Raw genomic sequence first — 6,349 nt, 5'->3', positions numbered from 1 at the left:
GAACAGAGACACACACACACACACACACTGTGGGTGTATCTGGGGGAATGTGTGATGATCACAGATCACTCAATTTAGCAGCTTAGACTATCCTGATTCTCTGGATTAGAATGAGTCATTCCAGGTATAGCACGGTGCTAGAAGGAGGGGGGGGGGGGGCAAAAGAGATGCCGCCTCCAAGTTGTTTTTACTTAATGTCAAATTGAATGTAATCCTGTTTGACTACACCTCTACAGTTTCTCAAGCAGCATCCACGCAATGTATGCGTATGGTTAGCCCTGGTTGTAGTCCTGTAATCTGTGGACTTTAATTGCACTACAACTCCCAGACACTAGGTTTCTGTCTCATTGCTGAACCCCTCGCTGATGTATAGCGTTGTCTCTGTCCCGCCTCCAGTGTGCCTGTCTGCCGTGTTATTGGGTCAGGTGAATCTATCAAGGACAGACGGTGAGCCAGCTCAGACACCAGGGGAATAATTACAGGGTGATTTGTGTCCTCTCACTAAATGCTCTTTTCCTTGTTATTGTCTCCGTTCTGTTAGCCTCATGCCCTTCCAAAAACACACAACCAGGTGCTAAAGATGGGCTCCCAACTCTCTAGTCCCAGAACCTGTCCTGACGGATCTCCAGGGCTCCCTTTTACCCAGCTGTGTGTGTGTGTGTGTGTGTTTGTGCTAGTTACCATGAGCCCCTATGTTCACAGATGTTCTCTGACTTATTTACATCAACAGATTGGATGAAACACATGAGGAGTCCATTGATGCAATGTCACTCCCCTGGCTATTATTAGCTAAAGCTCACATGCATAACTCATCCCAGTTTCCTCCTAATCTCTCATTCCTTCAACCTAAATCTCCCCTATTCACTTTTTTTTAGGTCAGCAAAACACACATTCTTAGGAGTAGCAATGGCTATCTGAATGTATGTTTATGAACGCAGGTAACCAGTGAATATCTTTCTGGTCCTGTCTGGTGTAGAATACTATTGAACAAATGCCAAAAACTTTCTGACATTCCTTAATCTTCTAAACTACTGTCTCGTGTTTGTGGATTGTTTTCACCGCCACACACACACACACACACCGGTCCCTGGTGTTGACAAGCCTGTAGTCTATCCTCTTACTTGCAAGTGGGCTTGATGGAAATCTCTGGTCATCTGTTCACGAGCACAGCCACAGCTATTTGCACTTCCAGGCTTTGAAAGCTGTTATCAGAGTAGCACTGTGCAGTTTAAGGACCTTGGACAGCACCTCCACAGAGACCACGATGTGGTCGCTGGAGGCTCTTATTGGAGGATAGAGTGAACACTGTGACTTGCCGTGAGGCCATGGCCACGCGTCTCTGTTCAGACGGTCCATGATGTCACCCAGCCCCTCCCCCTGGCCTGCATACATATTATCCACCCAGAGCCATTCTATCTGTATGGAAATTCAGGCTCCACAGCTGGAATCCCACAAAGCGCTGTCATCTATTAATAGTTATTATCTTTTTGGCCTGCTCCCCTAGCATAGCCTGAAAAACAAGCACATTGCATCTTTATGATAATGCCCTCCAATACCGCCCCAAGGCTAGAGAACACAGCCTAGACCTTGGTTATCATTACGATAATTCCCATTTTCACTTCGATAGGCTACTCTTGTTCTGCTATTAGAGCTGACGGCTGGTTGGATGCGGGGAACCTCTGTGAACCAGCCGTATCTCCCACCATACCCCTCGGTGCAGACTCCACTGACTTCATCTGAACACGGTGACAGCGTCTGAGAGCGCCTCACGGACAGGAGAAGAAGAGGGTTGGGAAGAGGGCTCTTTCCTGAGCTACGTCGTCATGATAAATGATCATTAAGCAGGACCTGGTCCTGGGAAATCCAGGTGCCTAATTGAGCATGGCCGTGTTAATGTTTCCTGTCATGTGTGTACAAGTAATGATGTAATACATTGTGCTCATTTACAGAGAATGACAGAGATGTACAGTATCATTGTAAAACTGTTGGCAGTGGAAACAACTGAACGCTGCTCCATCCCTTTCCATTTCCATTTAGTCATTTAGCAGACGCTCTTATCCAGAGCGACTTACAGTAAGTACAGGGACATTCCCCCAAGGCAAGTAGGGTGAAGGACACAATGTCAGTTGGCATGACCGGGAATCGAACTGGCAACCTTCAGATTACTAGCCCGACTCCCTCACCGCTCAGCCATCTGACTCCCACTGACTTTCCATCACTCTTGTTTTGACCAGACTGTCTCAGAGAAGCGAAACTCTGCAGCTGTTCTTGTGTCGATGTGAGTGTGCCTAAGCGAGGCCTCAGATGTGTGTGTGTGTGTGTGTGTGCGTCATGGTAATTGTGGAGTGATTGACACGGCATGGCCTGTGCACGGTGCATCCCTCTTCTAGGGTCTCTCCTCAGAGCACCTCATTGTCACACAGCCTTTTAGCACCTTTGTTTGGCTCGTCCCTCTGGACCTTACTGCTCAGTGCTGGCAGATGAGTCCCTGTCTGTGACAAAAGGGTCCCAGTGCCCTTCCTCATTTCAAGCAGTAACGACCCCCACCCCCTCCCACACGCGTGCAAACACGCGCGTGCACGACAACGCACTGCATTTGACACAAACTCACATATCCCCGTGAATTTCTCTGCGCTTCTACCTACAGACCCGGCGCACAGTCACAGCCGCACACACCTCCTCCTGTGAGGTGAAATGTTCCGTTTAGCGGTGGAGGATCTGTACGGGGGGTCAGTACCCAGGGGAGAGCTTTCAGGAGACAAATAAACATCAGGGCAAGAGAGGAGTGATGTCTTGTTTACACATTAGCAAGCTGGAGTATTTCATGGTGAGTGAGTCTCTGTGCTTTTACTGTAGAGCTCAAGAGATCACCTAAAGAAATGGACTTCTTCTGTGGTTTGGTTTACAGCTCGGTCCTGGCACAGAACAACCGACTTTCATTCTAATCCTAAATCATATCCTGTTTGGAAATGGTGGAGTGGTTGGGAGGAGTCACATTTATGTTTATCTTTGAATTAAACTTGTTTGTCTATATTCATACACACATCCAGGCAGACATCATCACACACACTAACACACACATACAAGTACACTCAGACTGCATCTTTCCAAAAACCCTCTAATGAGGTGATGACCAACCACTTGTTATAATTGCTTTAGTCTCCTTTTAATTTTCAAGCTTATTAATCATATGTAGAGTTATTTAAGAATGCATAAATTAATCTTAGATTAAAAAAGCCTATCAAAGCCTCAAAACAATTAAAGAGTAGGTAAGATTTCCCCTGGGTTGACACTTTTATTTTAATAGAGTGTTCAGGTGATTATCATACTTTGATGCAGTGCTGTGATTAATGCAGACACACTTTTAAATGAGCTTTCCTTTCTTCTACCAAAAGGAAGCACAATCAGGAACCAAGTAATGACCTCATGTATTTCCCTGACTCCTCTTACAATACCCTGTAATATCCATGGCTTCTGGTGGGTGAAATCTTACCATGCTGGAGTTTGTCACGATAACTGAATGGTAAAAATGAGCACTAATTGAGCAACTTGTGTGTATATTTGACCTGTGCATGTCTTCTTGCTGTTGTAGGGCACGTGGGTGGAGCTAATGGCAGGCTGGGCACAAATTGAGAGTGTTTGATCCTATCACACAGATTACACTGACTCTGGCAGGTCTCAGCTCTGTGGACAGGGTGTGCCAAGTCCACAGCAGTTTGTACACTGTGCAAGAATCTACTGTTCAAGGACAAGCACTAATTATCCGGTGATATTTTGATCTGCCTATTGAGAAGGTTACTAAGTGAATTTGTATTTTGTCTGCAAATGATCTAATATCACCACTATACCTTTCATTAAAAACAGTGATCCTGAAAAATAACATTGCAAGAATAGTATAGATCATGGGCCATCACTGATATGTATAAATACATTTGGATCTGAATTTAACTTTTGATTTAATTACTTAGCCTATAGGTTTAATAAAGCTGTACTTTGAACAAAATAACTCTAATGTCTTCAACATATTTGAATAACAAATTGATGGTTATAACATTTTTATAATGTAATAACTGGGCTCTTATATGGACAGCTAGGCAAGACCACTTGACGCTTTCATCTCCTGTGATGGGAACTTTTCAATAGCCTATACACGGCGTTCTCCATTCACCCAACATGAATGACTCCTCGTGCTGACAGATGGGTCCACGAGTTCACTCTGCACCATTTCAGTAAGATGTTATCTCTTCCCCTAGGATTACAGCATTTACTTGGCTATTTTTATTCGCACCATTTTTACGTGATCCCTTTTTTAATTTTTCAAATAGTGCTCGATATGCAAAAATAACCCAGGCATACATGTATTTTGGGAACAATTGTGCCCGTACAATAAAAACATATTTTACTAGTAAAATAAAATGCTTATACTTATTTATTCTAGTCTATTTCATCACATTTATTTGATTATTTGAAAGTCCTACATCTGAATTCCTGAAGAATTCAGAAAAGCAACTGGAAATACATTAAAAGCCTCTTCTTCAGCAACGGTCAAAGCCCGGAGAGATGGCTCGGTATTTATCCCTCGGCTCAAATTGACAGATTACTTTCTAAGATTTTAGACACCTAAAGCTCTTTCCTACTCCTAACCATGGATTCGATGGGTCAAAAGATTTCTATATATCGAAATCATCAAAAATGCATGCAGAGAATTATAACTATTATTTAACAGGAGGACAGATCATCGCGATAGTCAAGTACCGCATGGGGACTATTGGGTTGCATTTCATCAATATTGCAAGGAGCCACAGTTTGTTTTGCATGCCAACTTTAACAGATAAAAACACGGATGCATCTTAACATAGGGCCTAATGATTAAAGGTCGGCCTATAACAAACCAACAAAAGTGTGTAATTAAAATTTCGGCATTCTGTAGGCCTAAATTCAGTGCTGTTTTTGAGCAGCTGGTCGTTGTCAAACGCTTGTGGGTTGATTGCAGGCTGCTGAATAACATAGCCTACTCCGTGGGAATCTAACATCTGATCATCCTGTCCTGCCCTTCACCCCATATTCATCTGAACTTTCATTCACTATCTTTGGATCTTGGCGGCCAATATTGTTAGAAGTGCCAAATCCCACTGCACATATTTAGCCTACATTTCAATAACAATACATGTTTTATTGAGTAAATTGTATGGCATAACAGTTGTCTAATATAGCTTAAGGCAGGTTGTTTTCATTATCAGCTTTTGATTGCTGAGCGCATTGATCTTTTATTTTCGTAGTGATATTAATTACTGTTCACCGTGTAAGTTTGTGATCGTTGTTAGTATAGGCTACCGAGATAGACAAGAGAGGCAACAGTCTATTTAATATATATAGGCAATCAAATTAGGCTAACTGTTAATTAACGATTTAATTAGATTTAATCATTACGTTTTCGTTTGACTTTTGTTGTTCTATCAAATCAATATTTTGATGTTGTTAGGTTATATTCTTTTAGGCCTGTCCCGGGGTTAAATCACAGCGACTCCTATTAAATAAGGGTTTTGTTAGATAACAGCCTGCTCACAAAGTCATTCAGAACACATTCGTAGCCTAGGACTACATTAAGGTATCCTAGGTGTTCACTGATATAACAACAAAATAGAAATCTGGCTGCATAGGCCTAGTTGTCTGATTGTGTTGACTATCTGCTCTCAAATCAAAATAGACAAATGTTTATTTTTGTGAAAGATGTGGTTTTTCTTCTAAACAATTCCAACAAGCACGTAGCCTATATATGTTTGTCAACATTTCTGATACCCGAAGGCAAATAGTTAATGTAAATGATATCGGTGAGTGGGAGTGCCTTGCTGTTATTTCTACTGTCACTCGATCGGTCTCCAAAGCATCATGGGGAATGTCATGGAAGGGGCTGCGCTGCATGTGGACACACTATTTACTCACCGCACCACGCGCAGGCACACAGAGCGATACTGTCTAGCAAAGGATGCAAGTGCAATCTACTAAGAGATAGACTAGCTAAGGCAGGTTTTATTTGACAAACATTGCGGACGAATTGCATGGCAATCACAATTTTCTTCTAACCATTGGACTTCACAATTACAGCTTTGTTGTCATAGTTAATCACAGTTTTGCTGTTGGTACAACGGAGTGGTTTCCACGATCCAAAAAAGGTCAGTTTCGGCATTGTTTAATTGTCTTTCAAGGACAAACACTCTAAAATAGGAGCAGTCGTTTTGAATTGTTTTACTTCATTCCGTTCTTGAACAGAATAGTCAAGGAGATTTTGTACCGAATAATAGTTTGATAAATGCGAAATCTCGAATACAGTATGGTGATTCACCATTCA

This window comes from Osmerus mordax, chromosome 4 (assembly GCF_038355195.1).
Source record: "Osmerus mordax isolate fOsmMor3 chromosome 4, fOsmMor3.pri, whole genome shotgun sequence".
Taxonomy (NCBI): Eukaryota; Metazoa; Chordata; class Actinopteri; order Osmeriformes; family Osmeridae; genus Osmerus; species Osmerus mordax.
Note: the sequence above shows the minus strand (reverse complement) of the source record.